Below are 19,898 nucleotides of genomic sequence, written 5' to 3'. Positions count from 1 at the left end.
ACAAATCATTCCACTATTGGCAACGACAATGATGCCCGCAACATAGGTGTCGGTACAGGCCAGTTGTAGTAGGGGGTGGACATCACGGAAGTAGTGGTCAATTTTGTTGGGGCCGCAAAAAGGGAGGCTAACGGTTATGAGGGTCTGCACCAGGGAATGCACAAAGCCCCCCACCCATGAACCCATCGCCATCCAGCCACACACACGCCTGGTCATGAGGGTGGTGTAGTGGAGGAGTCTGCATATGGCAAAGTAGCGATCATAGGCCATCACTGTGAGGATGAAGATCTCAGTGCAGCCAAAGAAATGTTCCATGAATAGCTGTGCCATGCAACCCCCAAAGGAAATGGTTTTCTTTTCAACAAGGAAGTCAGCAATCATTTTGGGAGCTGTGACAGAAGAGAAGCAAAGATCTGCAATGGACAGGTGGCAGAGAAAGAAATACATGGGGGAGTTCAGACGTTGACTGCTAACTACAGTGACAACGATGAGCAGATTTCCTGCCACGGTAACAATGCAGAAGAACAAAAACACCACAAAACATATTTTCTGCACCCCTTGGTTCTTTGAAAGGCCCAGAAGAATGAATTCCTTCACACTGCTTACATTCTCCATGTTGATCAGTCGGGTGCCAATATGCAATATACAGCTTATACACCTGGGAAAACAAAGACAGACACATGATTCATCAGCATTTTTTTCATTATTAATAATGAGTTCTACATCAGAAGTGGATACAAACCAAGAAAGATATAGCATTAGTATTAAGCTTATGAAGTGTTTAGTTTCTGTCATGTATTTTTTTTTAACGGCTATTTAATTCTCCACAGTACAAAACTTCTGCCATGGCTTTGGTGGCACAGAGATAGGTGCACTCTGTGATATGTTCCTTAATCCTGATCCTCCAGGATTTTGAAGGATTGTCTCCATGGCTGATAGCTTTCCATGCACTAAGGACAAGGCCAGAGTGTTCACCTCGGGCACTACAAGGCAGATAATGTAGTATGTTTGCCCTCAGGGTAGACAAAGTCCCTGACAGCAATCTTTGTAAAATGGGTGTCTTTAAGAATACCTGGAAATATTGCTCAGAATGATGATTTCTTTTATAAGTACACATGATCTTTGAATTCTTGTTTAGAAGGGAAACGTACCCACACACAGAGAAAAGAACTCTTTTGTGTATATACATTTTGAAACGTAAATATGAAATGTCACGGGCTGAAAAATGAGTTCTGGGAAGGTTATCTATCATGGAGGGGAAAAAAATTGCACATATGACTTAATGTAGTATTTCACATTGTTCTAAATCTCAGCATTGCTTCTATCCGAGGAAGGAAGAATGAAAGACTCTTGTGAGATCTTCTGTCCCAGCATTGTACTGATTTTACCTAGTGTGATTTTTGATACGCTCTGCGTGATGCTTTCAAGGGTTAACTTAGCTTAATGAAGCTAATCTAACTAAACTCCTTCAACAGCCAGTATAAGTCTCTCTATAGGCTGATTCAGAAAGACTAAATTAGGGTCCATTGCAGAACCCTTTTTTCCTCCATTCACTATGAGGAGCTTAAGCAAATTAGCACCACCAGGTTAGAATGAACCTCAGAGAATAATCCCTTTTGGTCCCTGAAAGTAGCTCAGAGCTTTTTGTAATGCCATCCACCTGTTTTAGGTTATGGCTGAGCTCCTTGTCCCTAGGCATTTCTACATCCATACAGTTTCTCATTCGAGACAAGGTCACATTCCAGCATAAACATGGGACTTCTTTGGTGCACCCTGTATTCCAGCTACAACCCATCGAGCATTACATGTCACTAATAAATGAGTAGCCTACATCTTTAGAAAGAGTGTAACGTCTCTAGCTTGCCATTATGCACCCAGACCACCAGAATTCCCTTGGTCAAAGAAGTCTGGGAACCACCAGATTAAACTCTTCACAGAGAGTTTAAGGTCAGCCAAAAGCAGGCACTCTTTTAATAACAATATCCACTGTATGGGCTTCCTTCTAGTATCAAAACATTCCCAGTCAGCTGGTGTTAAAATGCACCATTTTAAGTCCTGCAGAATTACACCACAGCCAGGTCTTCTCATTTGTCTTGGTGATCGGTGAGCAAATCTGTGGAATGATTCAGTTAAGCCAAGTTATCTACCAACTACTTCAATCTGCAGCATAATCAGAAACTCTCGTGCAGGCACAAAGTGATCAAGCATCCACAGGAAACACTGAAACTGAGAAAACCCAAGATTACTTTCAAACCCACAAAGTGAAGCCGAGAGAGGAAGTGGGGAAAGTTAGGGACTTTTCCTATGCTTACAGTTGTACTTACACTAGATGAAAGTTTTTCAAGCAGAAGGGTAAAATTTACACGGATGGTTCCCTTTCAGATATTTCTACAAGGAGAAGGATCAGTAAGAACAACGTGAGGTCAGTTTCTCCCTCGTCTTACCAAGTCGTGATCCTTTCTACCCCTCTTCCTTCTACTGAGCAATGACGTAGACTTCTCAACAAAATAAATGACAGGGATGAAATGAGCACACCTTTATGGCTGTGCAGTACCCAGTCCAAAAGAAATAGCTGGGCTCCATCCAAGCCAGAGCATGACTGGAAGCATACCGCAGCAATCCCAGGGCCATATTTAGGCAGCTGGAAAGGAGTGACCAAGAGAGAAATGGTCAGGGGAAACTATATGCCTGAATACCAGCAGGTGGCAAATTCCTGAGCTAAAAACAAGGTGTGCATCTACAAAAGGACCGATTCACAATTCAGACAGCTCGGCCATGTATCTTGCTTTCCATCACCACCAAACTGCATTTAACAAACTACCCATCTGTCTGATCTCATCTCATCGACTTAAGTCATGTAGGCATCTGTACCTAAGCTAGGCATATTACACCTGACCAGTCTACTTGTAGATGTGATGAATCATGTGCTGCCGGTACCCGTTTCTTACTGTTGACTCCAAGAGGATTACTAGAATGACTAATTCAGTAGAGGATTCCCACCAGTTATGGCTTATCTCTTAGTGCCTTTGCAGGGGTAGACCTGAGGTATATGACATAATGCAATCAGCTGCAAAATAAAATGAATCTCATGTGTACTCTTAACATCTCAAAAAGGGTGAGAAATTGCACCATCTCCTTACTGCATGCATTCTTCCCTAAAATCTCAGGTGGTTATGGGAAACAAAAGAATAATATCGAAGCAATCTAATCTGCGGCTGTAGAACTAGCTCTGTATGTGATTCTAGCCAAAGATAACTAGAGACAGTTGATAACTTCAGTGGAAGTTTCTTTCTGTATTTTCACATTTGTGCAAGAAGAAAGGAAAAGGAAGAGGAAAGCAAAGCAAAACAAAGCAAAGCAAAGCAAAGCGAGAAGCCAGAGAAGCTGCAAAACTTACCTTGCCTGTGTTTAGAGATCTAATTTTTTGTGTAAGGGCTGTACAACTTTATCTCCTCAACTTCTGTCTTCCCTGGTATGTTAAAGAACATAGAATGGCTTCTGGAAAGCTTCCAAAACTTGCTTAGGAGGTGGCTGTTAGTGTATAATCCAATCCCATCTAATTTATTACTTGCTTTCGTGTGTCACAAGTGTATCTTGATGTTTCCTGCCTATGTGAGAAGTGGTTTAATGGGCTGTGTGGATGATGTGACCTGGGTGTGCTGAATGATGCTTTCATACCCCAGCAGCTGCAAAAAGGGCTGAGAAGAAAACCATTTAAGTACCAACCTTTAACCCTCTCCCAGGAAATCTTCCACCTGAAGGGCTCTTGGGGCTGGAGGAAGCCGGTGTGGAGGCTTGGTGAAGGGAAGGCGTGAAAGAAAGAGGCAAAGGAGGAGAATGAGTTCTGTCTTGACTGAAAAGTTTAAGTAAATATATTGTAAAGAAACAGTTGTCAGTCAATGCTTTTATAATGATATCACAAAGGCATTTCAGGGTTTCTCCATAAGAAATAACAGTCAAAGGAGTAGCTGAGTATTCAACTGGACAAGCATATGCATGGAACTATCCAGTTAACGCTTCTCGGAGTCTTCCTTACTCCAAGCTGATAGTTGTATGGATTTCCCATGTGTAAAGGGCCATTAGGTCCACTGCTCTGGCTTCCTAGCATTGTGAATGCTAAAACAGTCCATTTGTAATCTAGATATTTTCTCTCCTTTTTTAACTTCTGTGTATTCCAAAAAACATGTAAAAGAGAAATCTTCATTAAAGAAAAAAAAAGAAAGAAACCTCAAGCTGTAGGAAGTGTCACCATCCTCCAGGGACGGTAAAGAATTCCTATCACAGGAGTCTTTTAAGGACAGGTTGGGCTCATTTCTCTCAGGAGTGGTTACGATTAAGTTTTTATAGGGACAGAAGATGTCCTGGGTGACCTCTTGATGACCCTCCAAGTCCTATCTCACCAGAAATTTCATCACTGGAAATCCAGCCTCTTTGCAAGAATTTGCATGTTTTAACAGAGGTCAGTGAATTACAAAGTCAGTCAAAAAAAATCCTTCATTTACGAATTGGGAAACTGAGGGAGGACGTCACCTATTTAATGCTGATGGAAGTCAGTAAATTTAACCCTGACTTAGTCACTCTAGGCTCTTCTGCGGAAAAAAATGAATGTCTCCGGAGGCAGATGCATCTGATCTACCTCAGAACTGATTTTAGGATGCGATTAGGTCTGAAATAGACATCTAGCTTTTAAACAAAATAACTTAGGGCGGACAAATCTCACTGTCATGATGGGCCCCATCTTTCTTAACCTGAGCAGCTGCAGTCAAAGGTGAACCTATGAAGCAAATAGACATGCTGATTTATATCAGCATATCATCTCAACCAAGGCCCAAGTCAAATTCATCGTTTCTCTCAACTCTACTGTGTATTTGTAGCTTATGCCTCACGGATGTCAGGAAAGACATTGTCTCAGCTGCCGTCCTTTACTTTGTTTTGCTGAAGTTTCTGGAAATGTGGAATGGCCTGATAGCAACATAGTTAATGTCTCCATCTCCTCTGCACAGAATGCCAGCGATCTACAGAGTGAAAACAGAAATCCTACAATTAATGAGAATAAATACTGGTAAAGAAATGTCTTGGTGAAAATAGTCCCCTAACTTAAATATCCTTTTACTGTCGCCTGGAGTCTTGGGCAGCTTAATGAGGGTTATCAGTAGTCACTACAGGAAACAAGAGTATTGGGTAAGAAGGTAAACAAAGTCTTACAATCTTTGGGAAAGGAAGAGGAACAACAGATGACAGAAGCCAGAGATCAGGCCAATAGCATCTGGCCTGCTAACCTAGTATGAATCAGCCTGCCACTTTCTGTACCCAGTGGCACACATGGCAGCAACTTGGCTAGCATCGTATTCATGTCCTTTTGTTTCCCTAGCCAAATGGACTACCAGAGGTGACTTAATGCACAAGTCCAAATGAAGAATTGCTGCTACCTCCTGCTGCAAAATAATTCCCCGTAGGGCTGTGCTTAGTGCCAGCAAAGGAGAAAGGTCTTTTCTCCATTTTCATTCCACTTACCTTGGCACCTGGCTCTGGACACCACTATGGCAGCAGGTCATGCTCAGGGGAGCTGTGATTTGGACAAGGAGGGACTGTGCATGGTGAGATGAATGAGGTTTTGCAGCTGCATAGTGAATACTGGCAAGGAGTTTGTTGATAGAGCCATGGTGAATGTGTGTTGTGAATTTGATGATGGGCAGGATGGGGACAAGGCACGGTGTGGAGGGAAGTTGTGAAACTTGAAATGGATGCTACATGGCCAGGAGCTGTCTTCATGGAGTTTGTGAAATCAGAAGTGCCTGAGGTGCGGTGAGGGACTGTGCTGAAAGATCGTATGAAGTGGCAGGTAATACTGTGGGTGCTAAGCTGTGTTGAAAGACCTTGTGACATCAGAAGCGGGCATCGTGTATTGAAGGGTAACACTAGGAGAGGTTGCAGAATTGGGGCTGCTGAGGTGTCATAAGGCTGGCTACAGAGTTCAAGGAGACCCTACTGTAGAACAGGTTCTGTGAAGTAGTAGGGGACAATGTATGGTGACAACTTGTGTTGGGAGAGGTTTTGAGGTCAGAAGAGGACACTCGGTAGTGATGAGTGTGCTAAGGGAGGTTCTGCAGTGACAGTGGACCCTTGGGGAATGAGAAGTTTTGTTGAGGGAGGTTGTGAAATCAGCAGCAGGCATTAGGGAAGAGGACTGACAGTTTCTCAATCTGTGTGACCCTGAGCAGCAGTAGAGCATCTTCTGCAAGGTCTGTGAAACTAGAGCTATGCTGCTGCTATTTGATGCAGGCTTTCATTAATTAGTTTCGTTAAGGAAGTAGACTCAGGTTTTGAATATGCTTTGGAGACAAGAGACCAATCTTACCAAAGCCTTATAATAGATATACGAGAACTGTGAGTGACTTTTTCAGCATGCTTTTGCACGGTCTATGGAAGTCATAGGATGGTTACTTCACTTGCATTATATGGAATGCAAAGTTTTTGATGATTCGGCATATCTCCACAGGGCGTCCACTACAACCAGTATGACAGTACATGACAGTACATATCAATGGCCCAGGCTGATGCTATTTAACATTATGAAATCTGTTTGAAATGCCTTAGACAGAAAGCTAATCACCTGACATTCCCTGAATGCCCAATGGAGAGAGAGGCACCTCCAGAGGATGTAAACCACTATCGTAGACCCTCTCAATCACTGACAGTAAGAAATAAGCATTCTCAGAGGTGGCATCTGCCACATGTTTGCAATATATTTCTTGTGGTCCGAAAGAAGTCGGTGATAGGATGACTGCAAGGAATAGGGATCATATGCAGAATTTTCTGCCCTGAACTAACATTAAGATAGCCAGCCCAGCCTACCATGGAGCATGCCCTCAGCAAGTGAGCTATGTTTGTCCTCTGAATTGCTCAGTATCTCTCTGGGAAGATGCCAGGACACAGAGCACTCTAGAAGGTCAGTGGTCATGGCTAAGAAGAATGCGTTCCTCGGGGGCCACCAGCACCCTGTAAAAAAACCACATTTCTGCTTTCCTGGGGACGGTTGAAAGGAGACAGGCAGCCAAGGATGTTAGTGCTGAGTGTGTTCCTCAACACAGTCCATGTACCAGTGGCATGAGGTGCCTGCAAGGGACACCTGCCGCCCTGAGGGCAGCAAACCTGACTCCACTCATCACAAGAGCTCCTAGACACCAGCGTTTGAAATAGTCTTTATTTTCTCATTGATTGCAACATAAGGCACTCATGGTACTGTTGGTATTTCTGCAATGTGGTTGAGGCCTGGAGGAAGGAATCTGTAGGTGCATATGCGTGTTTCAGAGCAGTCCAATTTTCACCACATGAAGAAGGGTCAGAGAAAAACTCTAAAAAGACTTGATTTGCTTCCCTTTCCCAAGCCTCTGCCCTCAGTAGTTATCCCCACCCTTCCTTTCCCACAGCTACCCCCTTCTCAACTCCAAGAGCTCCTACTGCAGTCAACCCTCTTCTCTCCCTCACCTCAGCCTACCTCAAACATCAAACAAAAGTAGCAAACAAAAGTCACAATATCACAAAATAGGTCTAATTTGTCTAATCAAAGACAATTCCTGACTGTAGAGGCAGAGAGAGACCTTTGCTGCTTCACCACGTGATACCCAAAGTCTGAGTGAGATTTGTCCCTCTGGAGCCAACACCTGCCCATTTTGAAGCTTGCACAATCACACTGTTAAAACTCTTTTCTTCCTCTTCATTTTGTAAGTGGCACACAGCAAGCATACTTCTGGTCTGCAGGGTTTCTGTTGTATTACGGCGAATAAATCGCTGTGTTTACTATTTTTCTGAAGTCCCTTTCAGGTCAAGCTGCTAAAATACTTTAATTCTCTGGGGCCAGAGGTGAACGACGAGTCATCAAATGCTGTTAGAGCCCTGTGCAGTTTGGGGAGACTCCTCCTATCTGCAGGAGAAAGAAATAGGCACCTTTCTACACGTGTTGTCAAAGGGAGGCCCAGAAGCATTCGGGGAGGCAGGCAAAGGCTGATAATGCCCAAAGAGGATTATTGATGCCTAGCACCCAGGCTGTGAAGGCCTCAATGTCTGATCTCCCTTTCACACCCCACGCGCAGCACACAAGCCCTTTCTCTTTTGGGGGTCTTGGCAGGATTTGGGGCGAGACATTGCACAGGAAGTGATTTTTGAAGGAAACATTGGAAGAAGGGACATCCTCCTCTGGAATAATCCCATTCCAGCTGATTCTCATATTCCAAGAAAGAAAAAACAAAACAGAATACAGTTACTCTGAAAACTTCCCGCAACCTCTACTGACTGCTCATTTGTACATCTCCTTTATAACAGCATTTGGCCAGAGTACGAACGCACCAAGAGCCTTTCACAGATGCATGCAAAATCCCACAGCATCCCTGGGAATGGAATCCCTGGCAGGTAATTTTCTCCCCACCTACTGTAAAAGCAACCAGAGAAGTAGAGCAGAAATAGGAAACTGCCTCACAACATGAGAGAGCCCCATTCTCATCTGCCGCTGACTTCGTCCCAGCCTCCTCAGTACAGTGAAAACACTCCTTCCTGACAACACCTGCTTCATTACGCACAGGAGACAGAAACTGAATCTGCAGGCTGAAAGAACTTCCTTGTCTTTTTCACAGAAAATGTTTCCCAGAAGATCCATGGGATGAATCAGAAACCAAGAGAAAGACACTAGAGCTGATGTCAGGTCCCAGCTTCTCTGAGCAGTCAATTCCGATGCACTGGGGCAGGAAGGTAAGCATTTGTGGGAAAGGTTCAGCATTTCCTTGCCATCATTAATGCTTTGGGATGTTCTCTGTCTCTGCTGTTCCATCTTCATGTCCTCTCTCACAGACATCCACACACACACGATCACTGCGTAGAGTTACCCCCTCCCCATCTCCTGCTCCTCCCTCTCTATAAGTAGCAATGTTTTCTTCTGCTTCTTTTTTTTAACTCTGTTGAACTGTCTCACCCTGTCTTCCTGCTTCAACCTCTCCAAATTTCTGCATGATTTTGCCTTCTCCTCAATATGTAGCACCTTGCTGTTACCTTCCCAGACATCAGCCATGCATACTCCGTGAGCGACAGCTGTCCCAGGCCACAAGGCTGTAAGTATAAAAGCAGTGTATCAGTCACTAAATTCCCCTCTGTCTCTTGGAGAAACAGAGAGAAGAAGAAACTTTCTCCATTTTGGTTATTTCATAGTGACTGATCAGTTCATAATGCTCTCCTTTCAAAGCAGTTCAAGCCTGGCTGAAGGGACTAATTACAGTGGGACTGTGCAAAAGGCAGAGCCGTCATATGCTCTCCTCAAGTTCATGGAGAGCTTCTGCCTCATCAGCTCTGCCTCTGGCATGGTGGGAAATGGCACGGTCCTGTGGTACCTCGGCTTCTGCATCCAGAGGAACCGCTTCACTGTCTACATCCTGAACCTGGCTGCCGCTGACTTTGGCTACCTGCTCTGCATCGCCATCGAAACAGTTCAGTGCCTGATGCAGTTCAATGTGGGAGTGCAGTTTGGGATATTCCTCTTCCTGGATCTTTTCACGTACGGAACTGGCTTGTATCTCCTGACAGCCATCAGCATCGAGAGGTGCCCGTCTGTCCTCTGTCCCATCTGGTGCCGAAGCCATCGCCCAAAGCACTTGTCTGGCATCATTTCCGGCCTGCTCTGGAGCCTCTCGCTGCTGCTGAACATGCTGGGGTAAGTTTCTAGCACTGTTCGCCTCTCTAGCAACTGCCACATACTCCTCATCACCATTGGAGTCCTGGACTTCCTCTTCTGCACGCCCCTCATGCTGGTATTCAGCCTCACCCTCTTCCTCAAAGTCAAGTGCAGCTCCCAGCACCTCCAAACAGGCAGGCTCTTCACCGTGATTATGCTCACCGTCCTCTTCTTCTGCTCATTCCGAAGGGGAAGGAAACACACAGCCACACCACCAAGTCCATACTTGTCAGTTCCCAGCACACTCTCCTTCCTAAGATGCAGGTGCAAATCCCAGGCTAAGAGGCTTCTGAACCTCCTGAAGCCAAAGAGGGCTGCACTGATGCTCCCGTCATCCGGGGCAAGTGCACTGCATTGGGTAGCGCTGCCCTGCCAGGGAGTGCTGGGCAAGCACCTAGGCAAGCAGCAGCCCTACTCGTAGGAGCACTACCATTCGACACCAGTGCTAGCAGCAAGGAGAGAGAGCAGGAGGGAGGGCTTTTCAAGTGAAAGGGTAGAAGATGCAGAGGAGCAGGAGCGCCTGGGCAGCAGCCCTCTCTGAGGGGACACAGTGAGTCAAATGTAAAACCAGATCAGCAAAGGTTGTGCCCCTTGAGGGATGCTCACAGTTTTACAGCTCGGGTGGTTGTTTCCTTCGTAAGCACTTAGCTGTCTTGGAGCTTCTCCAAAGTCTGGGGTAAAGTGTGTGTGGCGCCTTCAGCTGTTCGCTCTCGGCTCTTCCTGCTGCATCGCACAGCACTGCACTGCACAAAGGGGAAGGGCAGGAGCGCTCTCTCCTCCTGATTTTCTTGCCTGCTGTTTGCTTGATTGCTGTTTGCAGCGGGCAGAAGCAGGAAAAGAAAGACGACGCTCCCACGGCCGCTTGCTCTGCGATGGACGTCTGCCAACGGCCATCTGCCAGGGCAGCTTTTGGATCTGCGCTCAGAAGGGCAGAAGGGAAGAAGGCCCATTACCGCTGCCGATCCAGGCAAGCAAGCCTGGCAAGGGAGTTACCATTGCCCCAAGCCGATTTCTTGTGTTACAATGCCAGACGCGAGCCTTTAAAGCAGTGCGACGAACACGCCGGTCGCATCCGTGGCGAGGGCGCTGAGCCTCGGCGGGGCGAGCAGGAGAGCGCTGGGGAAGAGCAGCGCCCTGGGCTGGAGCGCCGCGGCTGCGGGGCGCGCTAGCACAGGCTGCGGCCGGGCGAGGCGGGCCGGGGCAGCGGCGGGGCAGAGCGCGGGCGCCGGGCGGCGAGGCGTCGGGGCGCGGGGCCGCTGCGCGGAGCCGAGAGCGCGACAGGCGCGGCGGGGGCGAGGGTGCGGGGGCAGCCGGCGCCGTGGGCGCTGCAGCCCCGGGCAGGCTCGCAGCCTCGGCGGGGCTCGGGGGCGCTTCCCGCCGCGAGGGCGGCTCCCGGCGCGGAGCGCGGCTGCCGGCGGCGCTGGGGGTCGCGGCGGGTCGCGGCGGGTGGGCGCCGGGCGGGCGCTGCGGGCGGGGGTGGGCGCCGAGGGAGCCGGGGGCTGGCGCGGCTCGACGCGGCTCGGCTCGGCTCGGCGCCGCTCGGCTCGGCTCGGCTCGGCTCGGCTCGGCGCGGCGCGGCTCGGCTCGGCTCGGCGCGGCTCGGCGCGGCGCGGCGCGGCTCGGCTCGGCTCGGCTCGGCGCGGCGCGGCGCGGCTCGGCGCGGCGCGGCCGCCCGGGCGGAGAGCTGTGCCGGGAGAGCCGTGCCCGGCGGCGGAGCGGCTGCCGGGGGCGCTGGCGGGCCGAGAAGGGGGCCGGGGCCGAGGCGAGGGGCCGAGAGAGCGCGAGCGCCGCTTGCCGCCGAGCGGGCGGAGGAGAGCTGCTGGGGGGGGGCGGCGCGCAGCAGGCAGCGCTGCGGGCTGAGACGTGCCCGGGCGCGGGGCACCCCGAGCACAGCAAAGTGCCGCTGCCTGGGGAAGAGTTTTCCTCCCCGACGCTTGCTGCAGGCTTGTTTTCCTTCTCTGAGAATCCCTGGGGGCGCGAGCAGGTCCGGAGAAGAATGACCTCTGCGCTGCCTTGCAACGTTGCCTAATAGACAACGGCATAGGCAGCAGCACAGGCGGCGCCAGAAAAACCGCCTGTCACCGTTTGGGCAAAGATGGTCGAGTTTTCCATTGCTTTCTTTTGAGAGAGGCACTGAGATTACTGGGAAGACGTCCAGATGTGTGTAGGTCAAAGGCACTGAGGACCATTGGTCTCCTAAAAATGCCAGGCACGAGACTTTCAGGCAATGCACATGCGAAAGGAAGGCCAAACACATTGATCTCAACAGATCACGTATGTATACGCAATAGGTATGGAACAACAACAGCAACAAATAGCCAGTAAGAAAGCTTAAAAGGATTTATATGAGCTTTATTGGTATAGCCTCGCTATATTTGGATATATATTCAAACAGATGTCTTTATATTATAACTACAGGCTCTCTTCACTGAATTGTGCACTGAGGACTAAACAGCAAATAATGAAAAAGAATGGCAGAGTAGAAGCACGTTTCCTGTTACTGAGCACGGGAGAAGTTTTCAATTTCTTCCTTCATTTCCTAAAAAAAGATAAAAAAAAGATAAAAAAGGAATAATAATTGCCAACTAAACACAGGCAAACTTGCTATAAGCTGGAATAGAAATGTAAAATCCTGTAGCTAGCTGCTTTGTATGAAATGAAAGTCTGTGTAGATGCCTTCCAGGTGGAAGTCAGCAACTCGTATGTAACACAGACTGCTAAGCAGGAAAGAGAGGAATAGCGAATAAGCAGGATATCCACAGTGCGCAAGGAAGAAGTGCAGAACAGTGACAGGAAGTGCTGTGTAAGCAAAGTACCTCTATCAACTGCGTTTTGTCATCGTCTTGCCGATGGCGGAAAACACACTGGCTGAGCACCAGGTGTAGTTTTTCGAGGTGGCGGATGTTGCAGCCCTTTGTTGCGTCGCCAACGACATTCAGCAGTTGCTGAAGAAAAAAGGGAGACAGTACAAGTTTACGTTAACACGTGATCATTTGAATAGGCTCTCGATGTGTTCAGACACAAAAGAAAATGGTCCCACACAACTCGCATCCTCCTTCCTTGTATGGCTAAATAAAAAAGGAGTGAAACGCCCAAGAACAGACTAAATATCGCAGCAGATTTCCATGGAGGAAATGAGCTCCTGTGTCCGACTTGCGAGAAAAAGCAAGGCTCCAGTTTCAGCTAGCATTGTGCTGCTCCTCAGGCTATCAGTCACCTCCACGATCCTAACTGCAAGTGAACTTCTCTGAGAACAGCGGGAACTGCCATGGCCCGTTTTGTAGTAAAGGACAGCGGCTGCCACAGCAAAGCCCCTCTTGCCTTGCATGAGCTTCTGTGGCTGCAGCGCAGGGCCCTGCGAAATGCATCTTTTGAAGAGAGGCCACAGAGCCTCTAGAAAGAGGGCTGCCAGCTGGCAGTGGGAGCCTCCTCAGGTGCTTCTGTCTCCCCGTTAGCTGAATGTTGCCCATGCCTGCAGCTCTGCTGGCAGAACGGATAGCTCAAGGGTCGTCAGCAGAGCGGGAAGCAAAGGTGGATCAGTGAGCTCCAGCCTACCCTGAGAGAGAGGCTGGTTTCCTTCTCAGCAGGGGGTGAGCGTTTCCTCCTCTTCTCTGCTAGGCTCTCTGAGGGAGATGCGTTCCTCCTTCGCTTTTGTCTGCAGGCAGCTGCACAGAGATAGGAGAAAAAGCAAGCCAAAGCATTAGCTAAGCAGTTCTGTCTGCAAACTCTAGCACCGTCGTCTTACTCGGTGCACAAGGGAAATGGTGAGAGGGACTGAAGTACCATTGTGCTGGCTCACTACATGCATGTGTTGAGGGAGAGAGGGCAGCAAGTGAAGGGGGTCCAATTGTTATTAGAATTAAAAAGCGCAACAACTATTAGATTATATCATGCATAAAAGAATGCCCTTGACGATTTTGGGCACAGAGCAGACTGTAGACCGAAGACATGAGCACAAAGCAGGGTCATAAGCTCAGGTGGCTTCGTCTCTCATCACAGGAAGTAAAAGAGGTGAGAAGCAGAAAAGTCTTTGGAGACAAGCTCTCCTTCCCCTGTGTTCCAAAAGCAGAGGTTGCCTAAGCCTCACAGACAGACGGCAATTACTTGGTGCGGGGGTGGCGGGCAGGAAGGCAAGAGGGAGAGGAAGAGAAAAAGGAAGCAAAAGCAAAGGAAAAATCCTCACTGTTTCCTGTTACCATAAGAACTTGTGCAGTGTTCAGCAACTGCTCTAAACAACATGTTACATTTGAGGAGTTAGCCGTTGCGGGGCCATCGAGGCCAGTGTTTTACAGTGTGAGCCAAGCTCTGTGGCTGGGCTTTATTTCATAAGCACGTTGAGTGACTGTCCTGGGGACTGACCTCACATGCTGCACCTAATTTGGAAATGGAATGCTTTTGGCATAAAGCCACCGGCATCACCAAAACCAGGTATGCCATGACAAGAGGGAAGATATCAATGTCATTGGCACCTTATCCAAAAAAGGAAAAAAGAAAAAAAGAAAAAAGGAAGAAAGGACTTGCCAGTAGAGAGGGGTGTACTGGACTCTGCAGGCACCGCTGGCCGTGTCTCATCCCCTTGCTCCTCGAGCTGCCTGTCTTCCTCCTCTGTCAGCAGTCGAGGCTCAGGTGGTGATGCCGCAGGCAGGAGGACTTCCCGTGCCTGACAAGCTTCAGTCAACCAGAAAAGGTTAGCCAAGTGATGATACTCGGACACAAGCAGAGTAAACCTTCGTGCCAGGAAATCTATTACCAAAGCAAATGCCGAGTGGCTGCTAAGCTAGAGATAGCAACGCTGTGTTTGTAGAATAGCCTCACCTGCTTTCTTTTGTGGTGCAGCAGGCTTAGCAGCTTGCTGGACAAGCAAGTCCTCGAAAAACTTTCTCCCTTCCTCCTCGCTAGGTGACTGGACACTGAAAACTTCTCCGTAAAGCTCAGAAAATAAAGCTCGTACCTGAGGTGGGAGGAGAAAAGACAGCGCAGCCGTAAGCCCCCCGCAAATTTGTGTTCTGCTCCACAAAGATGAATGCCTTTTCCAGTGAAGCTGAGGAATGCTTTGAATAAGGGAGAGGCTAGAACAAGTTTGCTTCTTGGCCTTAAAGGCGAGATTGTAGTGGGTCGGCAGGGCAACTTAGGGCATCTTGTTTAAGGAACACCTCTAGGATTAAAGCTCTGTGAAGCGACCCGAGGTTCCAGTGCTCCAAGGGAGGACACTGAGCATCTCCTAGGTTGCCTGTTTTGGATTTACTTGCCTTGCTGCCCTTCAGGTTGAAGCCTTGTGGCAACTGCAGAGGGAAGAGATGCCAGCAGGGTGCCCTAGTAATGCCGGTGTTGAATGGCTTAGGAGAGCACAGTATTTCGGTGCTTAATGGAGTGATAAATTAACGTGAGACTGAAAGAAGCCGGGAAGGCAGTGAGAGAAATACCTCTGCCGGGAGATCTGCATGGCAAACATCCGACGTAGCGAGCAACAGCACTGGAGCATATGCTGGAACGCCCTCTAGCAATGTTGTGAGCGTAGCTCTCAAGGTGAGTCCAGCAGCCTCCCACCAGGCATGGATACGTGGAATATAAAGGATGCTCGGTGCTGTCCTCTGGGCTTCTCGGATCAACTGGTCAAAAGGAAGTTTGGAGAAGACTGTTGAAGCGGGCAGCAGAGGCTGCTGCTGAACAACAATGTATCAATCAAAATTGCCTGCAAAACGGGAGTGCACAAAGTGTCCAAACAAGCCACCAAGAATAAGGTAACATTGCTGCTTGGAGCCAGTTCTTCAGCCTCTCCACAGCGAGAGGCAGGCCTGAATCTCCGCCTGATTTCCAAACTGCTTAGATGTCAGGTAACTCGCCCAGAGCCTCACGCCTGGTGCGAGTGGTAGTGTGCTTGAAAAAACAGGCCCAGCCCTTCAGCAGGGTCCACATCAGCCTGGGGCCACTGCTACACCGCTCGAATGCAACAAGCGTGTTCTTGCCTCTTCCCTGCGGTATGATGAGAGAAGAGGAACCCTTTTCTTCCCCCCTCCCAAGCCTGGGTTGCATTTCAGTGTTATAAAGAGGGAGGCTAGAGAAAGGGCAGGATGTGCAGTCAGGCTGAGGCAGAGGCGCCTCCTGGGAGCTACAGAGCCTGAAGAGGCAAGGGAAACAGCTCTGGAGAGCCCGCTGTCATGAGCAGCAGCTCTTGCCATGCAGAGGGCTTTATCGAGAGCATCTTGGAGCTCCCTGAGCTGCTAGCAACATCCTTACTGTTTAGCCGGGAATGGAAAAGATGCTCATGCACAACATCCTTCTTCTCCATGGGTCAGCGTACAAGAAAAGTGTTCTTTCAGCGCGAAATAACCACCACAGGAAGCAGAGGAAAGCCAGGCCACCACCATTAACCGCGGGAGGTCTGCCTGCTTCCCCTGAGTCTATTCATCCTGTGAGACGGCAGAGAGAAGAGGTACCTGTGCGCATCTTTCTTCGGGTGAGGTGCTGCTAGCAAAGAGAGCCGGCAGGTCCAGCACGTGAACCGCAAACCTCTCCAGCGCGTGTATTAGTGCAGGCGCCAAGTGGGAACTTTGCCCGTACCCGGGCTCTCCAGCGATTAAGAACCTGGGCCTGTGACATGCTGGCTGGCAACAAGCATTGCTAGGAGCGTAACTGCAAAACAAGAAGTTTGCAAAGGAAGTGATCGATCAAGACACAGATGTTAAAAGTATCTTTCTTTGTCCAGCACACACTGGTCTGGATCTCTTCCCCCCGGCCGTGAGGCTCTCATGTTCATTATGTCTTGACTGAGCAGCCTTGAGGCCTCTGCCTTGGTCAAGTTTAGGTGCAAGGGGTCCACTGGAAATGGAGAAGGTGGTCAGGAAGGAGCAGAAGAACCTTGTGGGAAAAGAAATGCCGTGGGCTCTGAAAGGCCTTAGCTGTATCTAACAAAGTGCAAAACATTCCTGTGAGTCCATAGAACTGGAGGATATTTATCAGATTCCTTCATTCAGATGGTTTCATCTTTCCTTGTGTGCTGTCTCCTAGATTGCAAATACAACTTTCTCGTGGTTTTTGCTCTGTTATCATGGAATACATCTGTGAATAGCACCTTTTTTTTTCTTTTCTTTTTTTTTTTTTTTTTGCCATCCCAGTACTGCAGGACCTTTTCTGGCTCAGGCCAAGGAGCCTAGAGACTGGACCAAGTTCTGTGGGTCAGAAACCTTCCTGAGCAGCACAGTAAGAGAGAGTGAGAAAAATTACTGATGCAGCTGGGACCCCAAAAGCTAACTTCTCCACTGTGGGATTGAATTACTTTCACATTGCAATATCAAAATATGAATGTAAGCATAGTGGCTTAAAGATCGCAAATGAAGCCCTTTTTTGCAGGGTTTTTATTATGCCCTTTTAGCCGGCCATTCCTCAATTTTCTTCCTACGAAGTGAGTCACTCCTGCATTCCCAATCTGGGAAGCTAGGTGACTCCACAAACCCACGTTGCATTTTTTTAGCTAAGAGGAGAGACAACACATTTCTTTGGCCTTGAATCCTTGAAGAACAGCATGCATGAAATCAGCATGCCCTAATTGTCTGTGGATGTCTTTGGTGGAGGAAAAGGAGGCTGGCTCCTTCCGGATGATCGGCTGGAGCTACTTGCTTTCCTACAACTGTAGCACCTAGTTATATCTCCGTGCTTCCTGCTTGCAGTTTTTGATACCAAAGCACCCTGGACTAACTCTTCTGTCCTCCCTCATCTAACGCCCCTCCCACTTGCAACGGCCACGGCCACGACAGCTTGGAATGCCCCAGCAATCGGAAGAATTTCAATGAAAGGACATGGCCAGTTAAATTAGATGGGATTGGATTATACACTAACAGCCACCTCCTAAGCAAGTTTTGGAAGCTTTCCAGAAGCCATTCTATGTTCTTTAACATACCAGGGAAGACAGAAGTTGAGGAGATAAAGTTGTACAGCCCTTACACAAAAAATTAGATCTCTAAACACAGGCAAGGTAAGTTTTGCAGCTTCTCTGGCTTCTTGCTTTGCTTTGCTTTGCTTTGTTTTGCTTTGCTTTCCTCTTCCTTTTCCTTTCTTCTTGCACAAATGTGAAAATACAGAAAGAATCTTCCACTGAAGTTATCAACTGTCTCTAGTTATCTTTGGCTAGAATCACATACAGAGCTAGTTCTACAGCCGCAGATTAGATTGCTTCGATATTATTCTTTTGTTTCCCATAACCACCTGAGATTTTAGGGAAGAATGCATGCAGTAAGGAGATGGTGCAATTTCTCACCCTTTTTGAGATGTTAAGAGTACACATGAGATTCATTTTATTTTGCAGCTGATTGCATTATGTCATATACCTCAGGTCTACCCCTGCAAAGGCACTAAGAGATAAGCCATAACTGGTGGGAATCCTCTACTGAATTAGTCATTCTAGTAATCCTCTTGGAGTCAACAGTAAGAAACGGGTACCGGCAGCACATGATTCATCACATCTACAAGTAGACTGGTCAGGTGTAATATGCCTAGCTTAGGTACAGATGCCTACATGACTTAAGTCGATGAGATGAGATCAGACAGATGGGTAGTTTGTTAAATGCAGTTTGGTGGTGATGGAAAGCAAGATACATGGCCGAGCTGTCTGAATTGTGAATCGGTCCTTTTGTAGATGCACACCTTGTTTTTAGCTCAGGAATTTGCCACCTGCTGGTATTCAGGCATATAGTTTCCCCTGACCATTTCTCTCTTGGTCACTCCTTTCCAGCTGCCTAAATATGGCCCTGGGATTGCTGCGGTATGCTTCCAGTCATGCTCTGGCTTGGATGGAGCCCAGCTATTTCTTTTGGACTGGGTACTGCACAGCCATAAAGGTGTGCTCATTTCATCCCTGTCATTTATTTTGTTGAGAAGTCTACGTCATTGCTCAGTAGAAGGAAGAGGGGTAGAAAGGATCACGACTTGGTAAGACGAGGGAGAAACTGACCTCACGTTGTTCTTACTGATCCTTCTCCTTGTAGAAATATCTGAAAGGGAACCATCCGTGTAAATTTTACCCTTCTGCTTGAAAAACTTTCATCTAGTGTAAGTACAACTGTAAGCATAGGAAAAGTCCCTAACTTTCCCCACTTCCTCTCTCGGCTTCACTTTGTGGGTTTGAAAGTAATCTTGGGTTTTCTCAGTTTCAGTGTTTCCTGTGGATGCTTGATCACTTTGTGCCTGCACGAGAGTTTCTGATTATGCTGCAGATTGAAGTAGTTGGTAGATAACTTGGCTTAACTGAATCATTCCACAGATTTGCTCACAGATCACCAAGACAAATGAGAAGACCTGGCTGTGGTGTAATTCTGCAGGACTACATTACAAACAGTTTCTGCTAATCTCTTTTTCCCTGTTTCTGCTGTTAAGTAATGCTTTGCTGTAAGAAAGTAATTTGGGTTCTTCTTTTCACCATTTGTCATAGTTTCTAAAGGGAAAAATCAGTTACTGAGTCCGGTATGACCCACTGGGTAAAATGCCTGTACTGAGTACCATAGCCTTGGCCCATATCCTGGCAGGAAGACAAGACTGTGCTACAGAGAAAGGAAGATTCAAGGTTGAGAATGTGGAAAAAGTCTTCCTAGCAATCAACCAGGGGAGAAAACAAAAATCAATTAGCTCTGAAGCATGACACATACCATCAATCAAACGCTCACGTGTACCTGATCCTTGAGCCCTGATACATTTGGAGAGCTCTATGGCAAATATTTCCTGGACTCATGAAACAGACTGAATGAAACTAAAAGGAACTGAGCTATCTAGGAATCACAGCCCAGCAGGACTGAAAAAAGAAAAATCCCTTCTATTAATGAAAACTGTTAGCAAACATCCATTGCTGTAGTATGAATACAGGAACCACTGACTACAGGATTCATCTGAATCCTGAGACAGGGAATATAGGCAGAGATACTAAATCTGCATCAGAATCATATTCTCTTGTTTCCTTCAAACACTATGCGCTCCATAGGCCTAAGCAAAACATCTTACATTTTCATGACAACTCCTTTCCAAAAATGCAATCCTTACACATTTTAAGAAAACTTAATCCAAATTATTTATCACTGAATTTCAGTCTGGTGACTGCTGCTGTTTAGAGCTGGATCCTTCTTACCCCACCTCATTAGAGAAATACTGAATCTATTTCCCTCTTCTATTTCTAACAGAGGAGGGAATGCAATTT

The 19,898-nt window shown here is 47.6% G+C and overlaps 1 long non-coding RNA gene across 1 annotated transcript in view; it reads right to left on the bottom strand.

The window, feature by feature from the left end:
* Nucleotides 1–581: 581 nt before the first annotated feature.
* Nucleotides 582–19,898, bottom strand: part of LOC136996603 (uncharacterized) — a 33,882-nt gene continuing 14,565 nt past the window's right edge. Inside the window, exon 4 of the long non-coding RNA XR_010887610.1 lies at nucleotides 582–658. This is a non-coding gene — a long non-coding RNA (uncharacterized lncRNA). The remainder of the gene's footprint in view (nucleotides 659–19,898) is intronic.

Source organism: Apteryx mantelli, unplaced genomic scaffold, assembly GCF_036417845.1.
Source record: "Apteryx mantelli isolate bAptMan1 unplaced genomic scaffold, bAptMan1.hap1 HAP1_SCAFFOLD_53, whole genome shotgun sequence".
Taxonomy (NCBI): Eukaryota; Metazoa; Chordata; class Aves; order Apterygiformes; family Apterygidae; genus Apteryx; species Apteryx mantelli.
Note: the sequence above shows the minus strand (reverse complement) of the source record. Positions and strands in the feature narration are given on the sequence as shown.